The 17,592-nt window shown below is 51.9% G+C and overlaps 1 protein-coding gene across 2 annotated transcripts in view; it reads left to right on the top strand.

Moving 5' to 3' along the window:
* Nucleotides 1-704: 704 nt before the first annotated feature.
* Nucleotides 705-17,592, top strand: part of LUZP1 (leucine zipper protein 1) — a 35,110-nt gene continuing 18,222 nt past the window's right edge. The window contains exon 1 of one of the 2 annotated variants that reach the window (XM_052699171.1): nucleotides 705-819. The gene's annotated coding sequence lies outside the window, so the exon portion shown is untranslated. Of the gene's footprint in view, nucleotides 820-5,934; nucleotides 6,418-17,592 lie in introns of those variants that run through there. The other variant, XM_052699174.1, reaches the window with a different exon arrangement.

Below are 17,592 nucleotides of genomic sequence, written 5' to 3' on the forward strand. Positions count from 1 at the left end.
CTCTGAGCGCTGATGGAGCTGTGCGTGTCTGCACTCAATGCTGGGAGTTGAACCTTTGAGGGGCTCTTCCATCTCCAGCCATTCTATGATACCACAGGCAGCCACAGCTGAATCACCGACCGCTCCGCTCAGCGCCACGTCCCAAGCTAGAGGCGGCACGGTGTGGGGCAGCCCTTCAGGATGAACTTTCCTCCACGCTCCGGTGCCATCCGACCTACGTTCCTTCCTCGGCGCGTTGCAAACTGCGGGAGCTGCGCCCGCTTCGGGACGGGCAGCGGCGGCGGGACGGCCGCGGAGCTCCGCACCTCCGGACGGGCCGAGGGCCGCCGCTCCATCCTCCCGCAGAGCTGCGGCCCCGAGCCGCTCCCCGCCTTCCTCCCATCCCGGTGCCCCCCGTCGCCCGCCGCTCCGTCCCGTTTCGCTCACCCTGCACGCAGTTCCCTCCGGCCGCCCCGCTCCCTCTTTCCCCCAAAATGGCCGAAACTCCTTCCTCGCTTCTCCTAACGACGGCGGAGCCCGCGGAAGCCGCGCCGCACGGAGCGGATCGTCCGGAGGAGGCGGCCGCGAAACTCCGCGACGGCTCGGGACCGCCGGGCCCCCGACCCCCGCCCCGCCCGGCGGCGCCGCTCCCGCCCCCCGCCCCGCCGGGCCCCGCTCCCCTCGCGGTGACGTAGCGGCGCCGGGGCCGCCTCTCATTGTCAGCGCCCGGACCAGCCGCTCCAGCACGGCCCCGCGGGCTGCGGCCGCCCAACTCCGCGCCGCGGCTGCTCCGGCCCGGCCCGTCCCGGCGGCCGCCAGCGGAAGCCTGGCCCGCCGCAGGTAGGAGGAGGTGGAGGGGGGAGGCACGGAGGGCGGACGGGCGCCGCACGGGTGCCGCGGTCCCGGCCCGGCGGAGCCCCGCGCTGTGGGGTGGGGAGGAATTCGAGGCATCCGCTTTGTCCGCGCTGCCAGCACGGCGCCTCGCGGGGCCGGGAACCGCGGCGTGGCGGCGGGGGGACCCCGAGGGGCGAGGCCGGGCGGACGGGCCGAGCCGCTCCGCCGTGCCGGGACCCGGCGGGACGGCTAGAAAGCGCCTTCGGGCCGCGCTCCGTCGGCTCCGAGGGATCCTCCGCTTCCCCCAACGTGCTTCGCGACGGCGGAGACGGAGCGGCCGCCGCGTTCCTCCCGAGGCCGCCCCGCCGCCCTCCGCTCTGCCCTCCGCTGCCGGCCCGGCGCTGCCCCTCCCGGCCGGGACGCGGCGGTGTCGGCGCTGCTCTGAGCGCTCCCCGGTGCCCGCAGCGCTCCGGAGCCGTTCGGAGGTTCCCGCACGCTGCGAGGCACGCGGGGTTCCTGCGGAGCGACCCGTCAGCTTCCATTTATTTATTTATTTGCCTCTCTTTATTTCCGGCAGCTCCGTATACTTCCTTTCCCGTCAATTGTTGGTGTTTCTGCATATTTTTTTTTACCCCCGCTTTCCCAACCCGCCCGCCTTTATTGTGTCGTTTTACAACGTTCTCCTTGATTTTTTTTCTTTTTTTTCCTTTTTTTTTTTTTGCTCCGTGGGAGCTTTCCCGCTGCCCTCTGCCTTTGTTAAGCAGCTCTGCCCCTTTTTCGACTTGCTTTAGCACTGTAAGATCTGCTCTCTTGTCGTCAGACGCATTAAAGCCCCGCACGTGGCCGTGCCGCAGTGCTGCTCTGTCGGGCGGTGTCCGCACTCTCATTTCGTTTCCTAACGCTCCGTGTGAAGCGTTGAAACTGCTCTGCCCCGCATTCAGGTGACCGTCCGGACTCCTCAGCATGTCCTGACGAGGCGCAGTTGGCTCAGATGTTCATGGGTGTGTGAGCACTGTGAACGTTCTAGCTGAAATCACTGGAAATGATACTCATAATGGCAGCGCGGTGTGGTTTCTTCTTTTTTTGCTTCTGGAGCACCCAGGAGGGTCTGGGCAGCATCCCACCCCTGCACTGTTGGGAAAAGGGGAAATAAGGTAAAAAGGAGAAATGTTTTCACAGCCCTGGAGTTGTCTCAGGCATTCGGGACTTGGAAGGAGTGCAGTTCCTCACTCTGCCTGCAGTCTGTTGGCAGACACACGTTTCTACCCATGGGGTATGGAGCAGGGATGGTATTCCTCTGCACTTCTGTGTGTGTGTGAGCCCAAAGCCAGCATTCCCTGTGTTGGGTGGTTGGTGAAACCCGTGGGTCGGTTTGCAGAAGCACAGATCCCCTTTTGTGTCAGAGCTTCTGTGTGAGGATGGCTCCGGTGCTAGGACCAGCTGGGTGTACAGCAGAACCCAACGCTGAGCTGGGAGAGCTGAAGGGCTAAATGAGGACAAGGGGATGTGGAAGGAGGTCCTCTGTAACCATGCTCGCCTCGGAGTGGCTGTCCAGCCTCAGCTTTCCCATCACCCTGTAAGCATTCAGACTTCCTCACTTCATTTCAGGGCAGCTGGGCTGGTTTGTGCTTTCCAGAGAGCCAGTGCAGGTCACAGCACTGCAGGCTGTCTGTCATCTCTGTGCTCTAAGGAGAGGTGACTGGATTTATTCCTTTAACACGAGTTGGTGCATGTTAGCAAAAACGGCTCTTGTTCTAAAATGGGTGCCCTCAAATCTGGCTCCAACCAGGGATGGGAATATTAAAATAATAGTAATAAATCCAACAGTCTTGCAGCCAAGTCTGAGCTGGTTTGTCCTTCCATGTGGGTAATGGTGTGATGTTACCCCAGTGCTGTGCACTCTAGTTGTACCCGTCTCTGTCCCACTGGGGGTGGTGGGCAGTGAGGAAACCAATGTGATGTGGTGTAGCTGAGCCACATCACAGCATGGGACAGTTTGGGTGTCAGTGTTAAGCTAAAATGAGGCAAATCATCTTGTCTGGGAGGCCATTTGTTTTGGGAGATCGACATGATGATGATGAGTAGTAGCAGCGCCATGTTTTGTGCTGACAAGTGCAGCACAAGTTGTAGAGCCACAGGGGATTCTCACTTGGAAGGGACCCATGGGGGTCTCTGAGCCCCCACAGCACCACCCAAACCCTGTGGCTGGGGGTGGTGTCCCAGCACTCCCTGAGTTCCATGCCCACCACCCTCATGGGCACAGCCTTTCCATCACCCCCCCCTCAGCCCTCCTGACAGCTCTGTGCCTCTCCCCCAGAATCCAGAAGACATCACCACAGACAGCCCGATGTGAGGAGCTGAGCACCGCTGCTCCTGGGGGGTTGGTGGGATTTCTGTTGTCTCAGCAGCCTGACCATCAGAGCGTGTTCTGAGATGGCTGAGCGCAATGTACGGCATTGCATTTTAGCCACCAGAATGCGACCATTTGGGCCTGGCTCTCCCTGTGCCTCTGCCTCTGCGGGTTTTGGTGGTGATGCTGCCCTGCAGGACCCTAATCTGAGCAGATAAGGGGTTGTAAGTGCAGTTCAGCCCTCTGTTCTTTAACCCTCAGCAGGGTGGAGTGCAATACACAGGTGCAACAAACAGCCCTGCCTGGGCACTGTGCACAGCAACACACACACTGTGCATGAGCAGTTGCTATTTCCTCCTTGGTAGAACAACTGGTGCTATATAGGTGCTTGCTCACAGGGGTTTTGCAGCAAGTTTAACATTCTCGTTCCCGAATATTTGGGATTCTTATAGAAACACAATCCAGAAGGGCCTGTGCACCGTTGGAATCAAGGGTTGAAAAGATGGAGGGCGTTTAGAAAATGTGAATGGGTTTTAATGTGGTCCGTAGTAGTTTGGTAGGAGAGTCCTCTGTCTGCAGCATTGAGAACTGGATGAGCTGTGTTGGCGTTGGGATCCACACCACGAGCGCTGGGAAGGAAATGCAACATTCTCTTGTTTAGGAGCAGGAATGCCAAACTGCACAGCTATAAAATATAAGAAGATGTCAGCTGCTGTGTTAGTTTTCGTGTGACAGAGGGGAGTTAGGAGCTGTTTCTGCTGTGCTGTCAGCTTGGAGGAGACTGTGGTGTCATTCTGTTCTCTCCAGTTGTGGTTTTGGGAAATGCCGGCTTGGTGCTGTGGGCGCTGTGGCTGGAGAAGGTGGCTCTGCCTTTCCTTTCTCCCCTGGCATCCCTCTGCAGCTCTGCCCCAGTGACACAGGGTGCAGCCCTGCATTGGGAGTGCAGAAATGAACCTGTCCCCCCCATCTCTGTAACTCTGGTCCCATCCTGCCTGCAGGGATGCTCTGGGCAGGGAAGGGCAGCATGGAGCAAGTTAAGAATGGTGCAAACTGGCTGAAACTTCAGTGTGAGGATCTGATCCAGAGTGTGTGAGATCAGTTGTGCAAAGAGAGTGCTCCCTGATGGCATAAAGTATTGCCAACTGTGTACCTGTGTTTGCATCTGTACCACCACCCCGTGTTCCCTTTGGCTGTGCTGTGCTGGTGGAGCTGCTGCTTGCACACTGTGCTGCCCACTCTTGGCTGAAGTAGGCCTCATGTTTAGAGCATGTGAGTACAGAACTGTGTTCGCTTTGGTCCCAACCATCCTGCCCCAGTGTGCCTGAGCTTCCTTTGGTTCTGCGAACCTCAAATATCTTCTCAATGCCAAATAAATCAGGGCCTGATCCGCCGTATTGAGCTTGGGTCAGCAAAACCCACTGGTACTCCAGGTGAGGGGGCAGCTGCTCGCGTGTGTGATGCTGTGTGAGCTGCAGGCTGCCCTTCTGCTTTACTCCCTCCCATCACAAAGGGGACAGTGCAGGCTCTGACCATCTTGCTGTACGTTTTGCTGATGTCAGCGCCGTTCTGGATGCGAGCAGCTAATTGATTTTTAAGTGGTAGATGAAGTCATAGTTTGATCTCCCAAACAGCCCAGGCTATAGTATCCAAACCTTACCCAGTTTCAGATCAAATCACTAACTTAGATGCTTTTGAGGTTTGCAGTTTTAATTTGTGACCTTTTTTGGTTCTGTGAGGGGCAGATGGTGAATGTGGTGGTGAATGAAAACCCACATTTCTTGATTGGATTTATTCAGAAGTAGGGCAGCTCTCATTCAGCCACCTGCAGACACCTTAAGGGCTGAGACCAGATGCATCCTCTAGTGCACTAAAAGCAGAGCAGAGGGAGGAGGATGTGAGCACTGAGGCATTCTTAGCCCTGGTGAGAGCGAGCTTTGCTGGTTAATATTACAGACCCTGAAGCCTGGGGCTCGTGTGTCAGCCTGCATGATAGGAGAGGAAGGAGTCCGCTGCTGGAGGAGGCGATGCAAGAGGGCTGACCAGTGTCACAGCAGCACTTCCAGCTCTGGGCACGCGGGTCAGCAGGTGAGCAGGTCAACTCATCTCATGGCTGCTGGAAGGGTGCAGGGTGAGCGAGGTGGGCAACACTGCCTTTGCCATGCAGGTGCCACGGCAAGAGAAGCTGGAGGAGTGGCTGCAGAGTGGTCATACTGTCACTGTGTGATACAGTCAGGCCTGAGTTGGTAGTTTCCAAATATGTGTTTTAATCCACAGTTGTTTCAGCTGACCTCTCAGTAGTAGCTCTGTCCTAAGCTGAAAATGAGCCTTTCTATCTGACCAGTTAAAATGAGCACAGGCTCGAGGAGCTCTTCAGCGGAAACCCATCTGTGGATAGTGATCGGACAAGGGGGGATGGTTTCAAACTGAGATGGAGGGGGTTGGGATATTAGGAGATTTTTCACTCAGAGCGTGGTGAGGCACTGGAACAGGTTGCCCAAGGAGGCTGTGGATGCCCCGTCCCTGCAGGCATTCAAGGCCAGGCTGGATGTGGCTCTGGGCAGCCTGGGCTGCTGGTTGGCGACCTGCACACAGCAGGGGGTTGGAGCTGGATGAGCGCTGTGGTCCTTTTCAGCCCAGGCCATTCTGTGATTCTGTGATTGTCTTTACCTTGAATGTTTTACTTACCACATTCCTTCTGACAGCACGCAGTATGCCTGCAGAAAGGTGAAGCAGCTGAAGGTGGTGCAGGGAGGGTTCCTGATGTGATGCTTGCTGGCGTCAGCTCTGCATGCAGCACGGCACAGCTGGGAACGGCGGCTCTTGCTGCAGTGCTGCAACCTCCCGTGCTGCAGCAGCAGCTGTCAGGCTTTGTTTTCACTTCCGTTCTCAACATTTCTTTTCCTTAGGATGCTTTTCTATGTGTTGTCTGGGCTTTAAGCTACAGCGCTGGCTTGTGGCTGCCCTGTTGGGTGACTTTGAGAATCTCGGCTGTGTTTCCTGAGCTGGAAGGAGGCTGCAGGAACCCCAGGCTTGTGCCATCATCTGATCTCACTGCAGTGCTTTCAGCAGTGCCTTTGAGATAGATGCCTGTGCCTCACGTGGGAGTGCAGAGGGTTACCTTAAAGGAAAAAATCTGACGAAACCGCTTCGAGAACTTGTTGCTACACGTGATATCGTGGTGGAATTTACCGGAATAGAAAGGAGAATCCTGACCTGGGATCTGGAACAGAGTCGAAAAAGCATTAATTCCTCAGGTAGTGTGAATCATTTGGAAATATGTCTGTTGTTACTGAGGAACAGTGATTCCTGTGTGCTGATAAGTGGCTGTTAGTGCTGCATTGGGCTGAGAATTCGAACTGGGAGCAGTTGAGAAATCTTAATGAAGCTTCTCACTTCATTGTTTGTGTAACATCCTGTATATGCACTGTTTGGCTTTGTTTTATTGTTGTTGCATGTGTTTAGTGGCTTGACATGAGAGCATCCCATATAATATGTGTTTGTGTTGAAGTTTCTCTGAGATTGGTTATAGAATGTGGTGAAGAATCTGCACAGGATCTTAAATTCACTTGAAGTTGCTTTTGTGTAGCTTTGTTTTTTACACTGTGCAAAGCATAGCAATGGTTTGAAATAGAGCTTCTTGCTCTCTGTAACGAATTGCCACAGATCCACTGTGGAGGGGGGAATGAGTGCAGAATAACTGACAGTGATGTGAGAAAGCTCTGAAGCTGTGAGTTGGTGAAGGTGACCCAAAGCAATGCTGCAGCCTGCTGAGGGGGGGGAAGGGGGGTTGGGGGCTGGGTCCCCCTGTGCTGCAGAACTCAGGCAGCAAAGGTGAACTCCTGGCAGCCAGGAGTGAAAGGTGCGTGTGAGGTTGGCACAGGCGCAGTCAGACAGCAATTGCTGGGGGCAGGAAAACAGTCACCTCCTGTTGTCTGCTGTGGCTGTTCTGCAGTCCTGGGAAGACTTGCTGTTGGGGGGAGAGGGGTGGCACTGGGAAGTGGGGAAGGTCCTGCATTCTCCCCATCCCTCCAGCAGCAGCGGTGGCTGTGAGCCCCCTCCTGCAGCTCTCTGCAGCAGGAACTGCCTCCCCAGCGCCCCCCCAAGAGGATCAGCACTGCTCACCTCTCAGTTTTGACAGAAGCCCTCTTTGGAACAGGAGCTGCACTAGGTGATGTGGTGCTTGGGATGAAGTTCACCGCCTTACTGGCGACCTGGATGAGGCAGAAAATGCAGATTTTCCAATTCTTTCCTCTTATGTAGAAAGGAGCAGCTCGGGGCAGGAAGCCATGTGGTCCCATCTCAGTGCAGCCAAGGCAGTCCTTCCTTCCTGTGGAATATCCGTCCTTCAGCCCAGGCAGTGCAAAGGGAAAGAGGACACAGAAAGAGCAAAGCAGGAGGTGAGAGTGGTTAGCAGCTGTGCCCAGCAGTGATGGAAGGAGACCCTGTGCTCCCATCTGGTATTAGGTTTGGTTCGTCATTCTCTGCTTCTTGTGAGAAAAGCATGTGTCCTCTCTTGGCTCTGGTCTTTTAGGATTGGATTCAGAGAAATTAATGCTTGGCATTAAGCCTGCTTGTTCCCTCATTAGCATCTTGTGTAATGCTTGCGGGAGCGTGAGTGCTTCGAGAGCAAAAGAATTTGTCCATCTTTTGTCCTAAGCCTTTTGTTGTCTGTGGTCCATCAGATGCCAGTGGGCTTCAAAACCATCAAGGCAGGCTGCCTAGGAGCTGCCTCTTTCTTGTCAGTAGGATGTATCCAGACTGGTTTTTTTGCAAGAAACTGCAAATTTGAAACAAAGTTTTCCTATGGTAATGGTGAATTGATGGGCATCTTGAGCCCTTTTATGGCCTTATGGACGTGAGGTTTACAGGAGCTGGGTGAGCTTTGAAGTTGTATTCAATCCTTTGGGAGAAATATCACTCAGCACCTTCCTGCTGGAAATCCCAGCCCATGTTCTGTCATCTGAATGGCTTTCTGGCTGCTTGCTGCAGCTGGATGTCAGGGAGGATCTTTCCCCTGGGAAATTCTGACACCCCAGCGGCAATCCCTAGCAGCAGGGGATGAACTTTCTGCAAGCTAACAGAGTAACTCAGGTACTTTCCTGCACAGAGGGATCAGAGGCCGCTTGTCTCTCTAGCACTCTCCTATGTTAAGAAGAATCCCAATAGCAGCTGCTGGATGCCCTGTCCAGTCCTCAGACCTCTAATCTACATACAGCCTTTTTCCCTCATCGTTCTCAGCCTGCTGCAAAGGAGTGCTGGAACAGGCTGCCCAGAGAGGAGTGGATGCTCTGTCCCTGGAGCTGTTCAAGACGAGGTTGGATGGATGGAGCCCTGGGTGACCTGGTCTGGTACCAGATCGCAGGTTGGTGGCCCTGCCTGTGGCAGAGGGGCTGGAACTTGATGATCCTTGGGTCCCTTCCAACCCAGGCCATTCTATGATTCTGTCCATGATTTCACTCAGGGGATGTGTTCTGAGTTGGCCTTTCTCAGTGGCACAGCTGCCAGGTGTTCCCACACCATCCTGGCAACCTTTTTGTTGTCTGTGCACTGGGAGAACGCCTGTATGACTTGTGGCTGCTTAATGGCAACCTGGGCTGTGCTCCCAAATTTCCCATCTCATGTCTGCCTGCGGGAGCTCACCTCACAGCAGTCCCATTCCAGAGAGGAGCAGGGACCCCAAGATCTGCTTTCCCCTAAAACTGTGGGGCTGGTGTTGGGTACCATTGCTCCCCCCAGCAGAACAACTGCTTTGGAAAAACACCAGCATGCTTCCAAAAATGCTGATCCATTCAGTGTGTATCTCTCTGAAGCATTCTTTTAGGCTGCTTGCAGCATGGGGCAGGCAGCATCTTATTACTCTTAATAGTCTCTGAATATTAATATTGAGGTTAAATTGTTTAGGTCACAACAGCTACAAGTACACTCTCACAGAGGCATAAAAAGTTCCTTCAAAGATCCCACTGTCGTCTTTCTGTAAAAGTTATTTAGTTGGTTTCCTTGTTACCTGAGGGTATTTTCAGCAGTACTGAATATTGAATACAAGATTGAATACAAAAGACTCCTGTTAGTCTCCCAATCTACCCAGCTATCTTCATTGCATAAATCACATTGAAGAGAGTGACATGAGTTCCTGTATCCCTCCTTTCGTTTGACTTCACACTTTGCCAATGAACAAAAAAGGTGGATCCTAAACCTGTGGGTTGGGGGGTGAGCTCAGGGCCATCATAAGGAAGTCCTGGGTTGTCATTATGTGTGGCACAGCCAGAGGACAGCGTGCCCCGAGCTTGTATTGGGTGATGGTGAAGGATTCAGAGATTATTCCTGGCATGTCCCAGCCAGCCTCCATTTAATAGCTGTGAAACCCTTTTTGGTGTTTTTTTGTTTGTCTTTTTTGTTTTATTTTTGCACCAGGTGGACCTGGCACAAATGATTTGGGGAGGAATCACTACTCTTTTTTTTGTAGCATGTTTGAGTCAGAGCCTGCAGGTGGGGATCTGCTTGGTGTTCCTGCCCCATCTTGCATGCTGCGTTGCGTGGTCCTGATTGCATTGCCTGCAGCTTTGTGTGGACACATTGACCTTGCTGTTTCACATGGTCCTGGTGGTATTGCCTGCAGCTTTGCATGGTCCTGGTAGCGTTTCCCATTACTTTGTGTGGTTCTGGTGGCATTGCCCGCTGCTTTACGTGGTTATAGAGAACTTGCTTGCTGTTTCACATGGTCCTGGTGGCATTACCTGCTGCTTTGCGTGGTCCTGGTGGAACAGAGGCTCTCTGGGCTGTGCTGCAGAGCCCCCAGCAGGCAGGGGAAGTTCAGGAACAGCAACCCAAATCATCTGTTTAGGTGGAGCACAGGTTTTATGAATTGCAAAAGGAGCAGCAGATAGAAGACGGTGCTGCAGAGCTCTTCTTGCTGTGCTGGCAGCTCCCTGACGCAGCTGAAGGATGCTGCTGGTGCAGGGGAGCAGTGGTGTAACCTAACCCAGCCTTCATGCCAGAGGAGTTTCAAATGGCTGACCGCTTCCTCCTCCTCTCTCCATACCATTAACCCCTGGTGTTCCTCCGCTGGCTGAGCTGAGGAGTGCAGCTCTGTGCTCTAGCTCTGTGCTGTCCCAATGCTGCTGAGCTGTGCAGTGCTGCCAGATGCATGCACATGTGTGAGCTGATGCAGGCTCCCATACAGGTGGCCCTGCTGCTGGGAGGTTACAGTTCAAACCAAGTCTAAATCCTCTCTTTGGGAGTAACAGCTGCTGTGCTCATCACCTAATTCATGGTCCTTGGCTTCTTCAGGATGGCCTTCCATCTGAATTATTGCTGATTGCAGCCTTCATCCAGCCCCACACATTCTCGCTGCCGTAGCTGGGGCAGGAGCAGTTCTGTCTGGACATCCCAGTGCAGCACCCTAAATGGGTAAAAGCAATGCGTTCTGGGTCTGTGAGTGTTGGATGTACACCAGGTGTCAGCAGGCAGCCAGGGACTGTCTTCCCTGGGGACTGTGCACCAAAGAGGAAAGCCCCCAGCATCAGCATCTTCCTGGAGACCTGGGATAAAACTTTGAATATGTTTTGAATTCTGACAGTAAGGTGTAATTCCCTGCTGGAGGACTTACTGAGTGAGTGGGTCACTGCTGTTAGTGCTGCTTTGTGCTTTACCCTTGGCACAGCCTGACCTGTCTCATGGGTGCCCAATCTGCTGGCCTGCCTGGGCTGAGGAATTGTCTTGGGCTGCTCTGAAAGTAATACCTCCTATTTATTTCCATGGAAACTACAACTGATCCACTGAGTGTTTGATGGAGCAAATTCTCAGCTACAAAGCACTGTTTAGATTAGTATAGTCACCACCTTTAGCTGTGCATTTTTACCAGTGATGAACAAAAGCTGCATGCTGTGCTTGTCACAGTTTATACAGTCAGAGGTGACCCACTGTCACCACTGCTGAAATGCATCACTGTGCTCACATCCACTGTTGGGATGCTTAAAAGTGCCCTATTTTCCATGTGTAGGAATTCAGTGAACCACCTTTGCTCCATATGCACTTTCACATCAGACACCTTTCTGTCAGAGTGCTCCAATGCTGCCATCTGTCACACGGCAGCAAAACATAACAGGGTATTGGTGGGGAGGTTCAACCTCTACTACCGTACCACCAACATCCAACTCTGATAATGTCGTGGACTGACATCATAAAACAGGAGGTATTACTTTCCAGAGCAGCTCTCATAATACATATGGATATATAGTTAATATATGTAAGTAACAAAACTTATTTTAACTTTTATTATTTTTATTAAAGCATTAGGAAGAAAGAAAGCAACAGCACCATAAGATTGGTGGGATGTGTGACCTTGTAGCTGTGAAACTGATGCATCAGTGCCTGGTTCAATGGCAGTGGCTGCAGCTCTCAGGGTGTTCTCAGAGATTATTTTTTTTTTAATGAAATTTCACTCTTCCTTTGCTTCATCCTTGAAAGCAGTTGTTCACAAATGGATGTTCTGCCCAAAGGTGATGGCATGAGTAAGGTGTGATGGTGGTGTGAGGGGTGTCTTCCTCTGGTAAGAGAGGTTGATGGAAGTCTGGTGAAGAGACGTGGTCAGGTTTTTTGTTGCAGCTCTGCATGTTCCATTAGAAAATTCGCAGGTGATGTATTTATGACAACTGGAAATGGAGTCACAGCTATAAACTGATAATTGTTTGGCAGCCTTGGAACCTGTCCTCAAATTCCTTTATCGAAGTGGAAAGCACGGCTGCGTGTCTTTTGCTGCTCGCAAGGCTGTGTTTAGCCATCAGAATGCACAAAAGTGTGGCCATCAGTGAGTCAGCACTGCCCCGTGCCTCCCCATGTTGTCCCGTTCTGCCAGCACTGTGAGCAATGGGGGCACAGCCGCCATGATGGCGGCATTGCGAGCTGTGCTGGGCCGCGAGTGGCCTGCGGGTTGGACATGGTTGGCCTGGGCCTTCCCATACAGCTCCAAACAGCAGCTCAGGAGTCGGCCCAGGCCAGGGCTGTTCTCCCGATGGCGTTGATGGCGTTCTCATCCCTCAGCACTTGGCCTTGGGGCAGTATCCTGAAGCGCTCTTTGGTGTGCAGGAGAACCGCGGCCGTTAATCTGCAGCCTGAGGCAGCGGCTTGGCATGGGATGAACAATTCTCTGTCTGTGCTGGCTGCTTCTTTTTTTTTTCTTATTCTTTTTTTCTTATTCCTTCACCATTTTATACTGATTTAAATCAGTGAAGGGTGTCTGGACTCTTATGCTGACAGCACAGCCTTAAAAGAGTGAACACTGGGCGTGTGAGTGCTGTCCGAGGAGATGGGCTGTTCCAGCACAGAGCTCAGCCAGAGTCCAACCTCGCACCTGACAAAGAGACGGCAGGCAGGGACCTCCAGGTTGGATTTCCCAGCATAGCAGAGCTGGGAGGGGTGCCAAGGGACGACCCCTTCTTCCTCCCCCTCCCATTCAGTGTCACTGCTGCTCACTGCTGCAGTTGTTGCTGCACGGAGCAGCACTGAGCTGTGCGCAGAGCCCCGCAGTTCTGCCTGCAGTGCAGCACTGAGCTGCCCGCTCTTCCTGGCTGATTGCTGGATAATAAGGCACTGCTGCAGTCATGCAGCTCAGCCCTATAGCACAGACCTGAGGGTTACCATCCTATCTCAGAGGAGGAGAAAAAAAAAAAGACCTCCCCTGACATGTGTACAGCGTGTCTTAATGTATCTAGAGTGTTACTTGGCTTTTTTGCACAGAAGGTGACCTTGTAGGTAGGTGACAGCATCTTACTCTGTGTTAGCTTTCTGTTGTGAGTCCACCAGTTTCATTCCACTTTTCTGTTGTTCCCTTGCCTGCGGAGCAGGACTTGGCCCAGGAAGATGCTCAGGGCTTGGAACTACAGCTTCTGTGTGTCAGGGTTGTGTTCTGGGCTTGCCATTTCTCTCAGCTTTGCAGAATCTCTACCTTCTCAGTCTCCTTCCCACTCTGTATCATGCTTCATTAATGAGGCTGCTGAACTGAGCACCACAAAGGAATTGCAGTAGGAAAATGTATGAATGGAAAGATCGCTCTGTACTTATGCTGTGTCTTATGTTCTTACCTGACAACCATTGCTCACCATGTCTAGAGATGTATTTTGGTCCACCCTGACTGCTGATCTCCGATAGCAGTTCTTAACAATCCCTTTGCCACTACCGATAAGACTTCTGGCTCTCACACTGAACCAGGGTGCAATTTCAGGGAGGCTGGCCCTTCTTGTTTGCTCATCATCTTTTTATTCTTGCTTGTTTCCTTAACTTTGCTTCTGAAAATCCACGTGGGGGACAGTGTCAAAGGCCTTAATGAAGCCCCGATGCCCTGCACCCCTGCACCTACTGCTTCTTCAGCTCTCTGGTGTAACTCTTAGCAGTTTAAGTAACCAGCATAGCTGTGAATCTGTATGGCCCATTTCTTTCTCTGCCTTCACAAATATGTGTTCTTCCTATTTGGAAGGCCAAACCCCACCTCGTTTCAGAGATGAGAAGCTCCCTTGGTCCGGATCATTCTCCCTTTGGAGTTTTGAGGTGAGTTAGCAGGATTCTGTGTTGCTCTTGCAGATAAGCAGAGTCTTGTTCATCGAGGTTGGCATAAAACTAATTAATATATAAATAAATGCAAAAGAGGCTATTAAATAAGCTGTTGACAGCTCTGCCTTGAGTTGGGACATGACTGTTCCCTCCGTGAAGTTGTGTTGCCTCCTTGTAGGGCTTCCATGCTTCAGGCAAGTGTTGAGTCAGAGCCCTTCTGACACAGCAGATGCTGAATGACAAGGAAACACGCGTGGAGCTACCCGTGTCCACCTTCAGACTGTGTTTTCAAGTTGTGTGGCTGCACACAGTCCTCTCGGGATTTCAAACAGCCAGCCTTCTGGAAGGAAAGGAGGATTTCAGCTGGGTTACCTGTGTAACAGCTTCAGGACCAGAGGTCTGCTATGCTTTCCCTCACCTTACAGCTCTCCCTGCCTCCAGAAGTGCACTGTAGCCAGTGTGTGGGTGAGATAAGCCTCTTCTTCACACTGTGCTGTTGTGCAATGTGGGATAGAAGGCTTTTCCCTCTGGGAGAGGTCAGGAAGCAAAGCACAGCTGCTGCTTTGCCCAGTGCACTGAAGAGAGCCGAGATCTGCCAAGAAAGGTCCACTTCTCATGGCTCCCATCTAAGCCTTAAGCCTTGTTTCCCCCAGTGCTCTATGCAGATCTGGTGGGACAGATGTTCTCCTTTTGTCATTACAAGCTGGGTTCAGCTTCCCTACCTCAAGCCATTACATTGCTGCTGGATCAGACCACGGTTGTATCTGTGTTTCTGCAGTGGCCAACAACAAGGCGTTGGGGAAGGTGGTGGATACAGAGCAAACCTGCAGGACGTAGGTCCTGTGTGCTCTTCCAGCCCTGTGTGGCACAGGCAATTACAGAGCTGAGTGTTCCTTCTGTGGATCCATTAACCCTCAAGAGATGTCTCTTGCACTGCTTTATCAGTCTGCCTCAAACCAATGTAAACTTGGAGCGCCCAGTGCTCCGTGGCAGAGTCCAAAATTATCTGCATCACAAGGAGCAGCATCTCTTCTTGTTTGTTGTGATTAAAGAGGCAGTGAATATTCGATCCTTATCCCTCTTCTTCAAACCACTCATAGTTTTATAGCTCTGTTGTATTCGTCCTGAATCATTGCATTTTCCAGGCTAAGTAATTCTCATCTATCAGCAAAATCCCTCTGTAGAAGCCATGCTTTTAATCATCTCTGTATCTTTCCTAGCTGCCAGCAGAGGCTCAGGTGGGACCAGAAAATTCCGTCCTGAGACTTGGAGTGTCCTTCCATAGTTCTTCACAGTCAATCCTTGTCTCTTACTTTGCTGTTTTCCTAACAACCAGCGTTCACTGCTGAAGGAGCTGCAGTGTTGGGTCTGCAGTACTCACTGAAATGGTCGAAGCAGAGCAAAAAATAAAAAGAGTAATGGGATTTGTGACCTTGTAGCTGTGGAACTGATGCATCAGTGCCTGGTTCAGTGGCAGTGGCTGCAGCTCTCAGGGTGTTCTCAAAGTTCTGATGAATTTTCACTCTACTTGTGCTTCATCCTTGAAAGCAGTTGTTCACAAATGGACATACAGCCAAAAGGCAGTGGCATGAGTAAGGTGTGATGGTGATGTGAGAGGTACCTTCCTCTGGTAAGAGAGGTCTGACAAAAGTATGGTAAAGAGACATGGTCAAATTTTTGAGTTGAACTGCAACTCTGTACATTCCATTTGAAAATTTGCAGGTCATTTATTGATGCTGACAGAGAGCAGAGTTGCAGGTATAGAACTGTGACCCTGCAGGCACATCGAGCTGGGGCTTCAGACACAACCTGTGGGTGACATGGAGCTTCCTGCTCCATGGGAGCACGGCCCTGCATGCTTCCTTTTTCCAGAGCTCGGCTCTTCCCCAGTGTTTGTTCTCTCCTGGGAGTTGGCAGCTTGCTGGATGGCATTTGTGTGCCAGGGGCAGCTCCCACACCCGCTGGCTGCCAGCCTGTGCTTTGGTTTCTGCATAAAGCAGATGGTGCAGCAGACGCTATAGTGCAGCGCAGGCAGCAGCGATGGCACCTCCCCAAGCTTTTCTTTTGATGGGTGTAAAACTACAAAACTTCTCTTTCACTACTGACAAACTTGACTGATTTCAGTGAGGAAATCACAGTAATCCCCATTTTCAACAGAATTTGTGTGGAAACATCTCGAGCCTCTTGGCTAGGCAAGCTCCCAGAGCTGAAAGGAGTGGGTTTTGCAGAGGTGCTGGTTTGGATGTCCTCCCAGCACTCCTTCAGGAGAGCACAGTATGCCACGGATCAGATGATGTGTGAAGAAACAAACAACACCCTGTAATTTGCATGCCGGTGGAGATCCTTCATTGCATATGTGGCTCTCAGCTATAATGCTAAGAATGTGGAGGTTAAAGTTGCTTGTGTCTAATGAGCACAGTGATGCAGTGTACTTGATGTTGATCTTGTTTGGTGTATGGTGGCAGGATGCCTTTCCCAGCTCTGTAAATGCTGCTGGGTGGTAAAATTGCTTGGGTTGATGCTTTGGGGCACTGCAGCCTATATGTGGTATGGCACTTGTCAGTGTTATTCCTGCCTGTGGGGCAAGGCTGACCTTATCTGACCTGGGTAGATGTTTAGAACAGGACAAAAAAGAGCCTGAGAAGATAGTAAGAGATCTACTGGATTAGAGCAAGGGTTTGCTTAGCCCATGTCATGTCTCCAGCAGAGGCAAGAAATGGGTTCTAGGAATGAGGTGGAAGATAGGTCTTAGGTTTCACCAATTGCTGGCTACCAGGGAAATGGAGCTTGGAGAAGTGGACTGAAGGGGAGGGGGAGAAGAAGCAGCAGAGAGGGAGCTGTGGGTTGGATGAAGGAGCCGCATCCCCAGCATCCCACCTGCACCAGCATCCGAAGCAGGTGTTGGAAGGAACATGAGAACAGTGCTGGTATTCAGTACGATTTCTAACTTCCTGAGACTTCCTGAGTCGTAGGACTTTATGGTTTTTACATTTAATGGTCTTTGAAAGTTTCTTCCATTCACTTTTTTTTTTTTTTAATCATTTTCAGGACTTGTGTGAACTTTTGGTAACATCCTGCAGGCAGTGATTCCTATGGCTTTGCTGCTTGCTCTGAATCTCTGTCTGGTCATTTTGATATCCCATCACTTTGTGTTCTACAAACTGCAGCAAACGGCACCTGCTCTATTCCTCTGCTGATTTTATAGCTCTCTATGCAGGGCAGTGTCCCTACCCCCACATTTTTGGGGAGGGCAGGACAGACCCTCTGTGTTGGATACGTGTCCCAAAGGCAGCACTGAGCTGGGGCCGCTTTCCCCATGCAGAATGCTGCCAGCTCTGTGAAGTGCTGGAGAGATGCCCACATGGTGTTTGTGAAATGAAATGTGACAGCAAGATTTGTTTCTGAGGACAAGTAGCAGCATGGGGCATTGAGTCCAAGAGGAAAAGCATCTTCCTCCAGTGCAGTATGGGACATTTCTCTCAGAAGTGTGAGGAAGGCAGCTTGGCCTGTGGTGTGACACAATCCACCTGCCTACCAATGTCAGTGCCTGCCCATAAGGAAAAAAAATGTTGCTAAATTGAAGTATGGGGGCAACGTGGAGCTTCTAGAAAGAGAGAACTTAGCTGCTGCATAGCTAAGTGCTAGGCACCTTTTGATACCTGGCAGTGAGCAGCATGCTGAGAGGCTTTGCAAGTACTGTTCTGTTTCTGTGCAGGAGGTCCAGATTCCTTGGCACAGGCCTCCCATTGCACAGGCTTCGCACAGCTCGGTTTGGTGCTCTCGCAGGAACAACCTGATGGATGGTGCTTTACCCAATGGCTGAAGGCTCAGATCTGCTTGCAGCGAGCTTTGACTCACGGATGTTGTGGGAATTTGGAAGGGGA

The sequence above is a fragment of the Tympanuchus pallidicinctus genome, unplaced genomic scaffold, assembly GCF_026119805.1.
Source record: "Tympanuchus pallidicinctus isolate F22 unplaced genomic scaffold, pur_lepc_1.0 scaffold35, whole genome shotgun sequence".
NCBI lineage: Eukaryota > Metazoa > Chordata > Aves > Galliformes > Phasianidae > Tympanuchus > Tympanuchus pallidicinctus.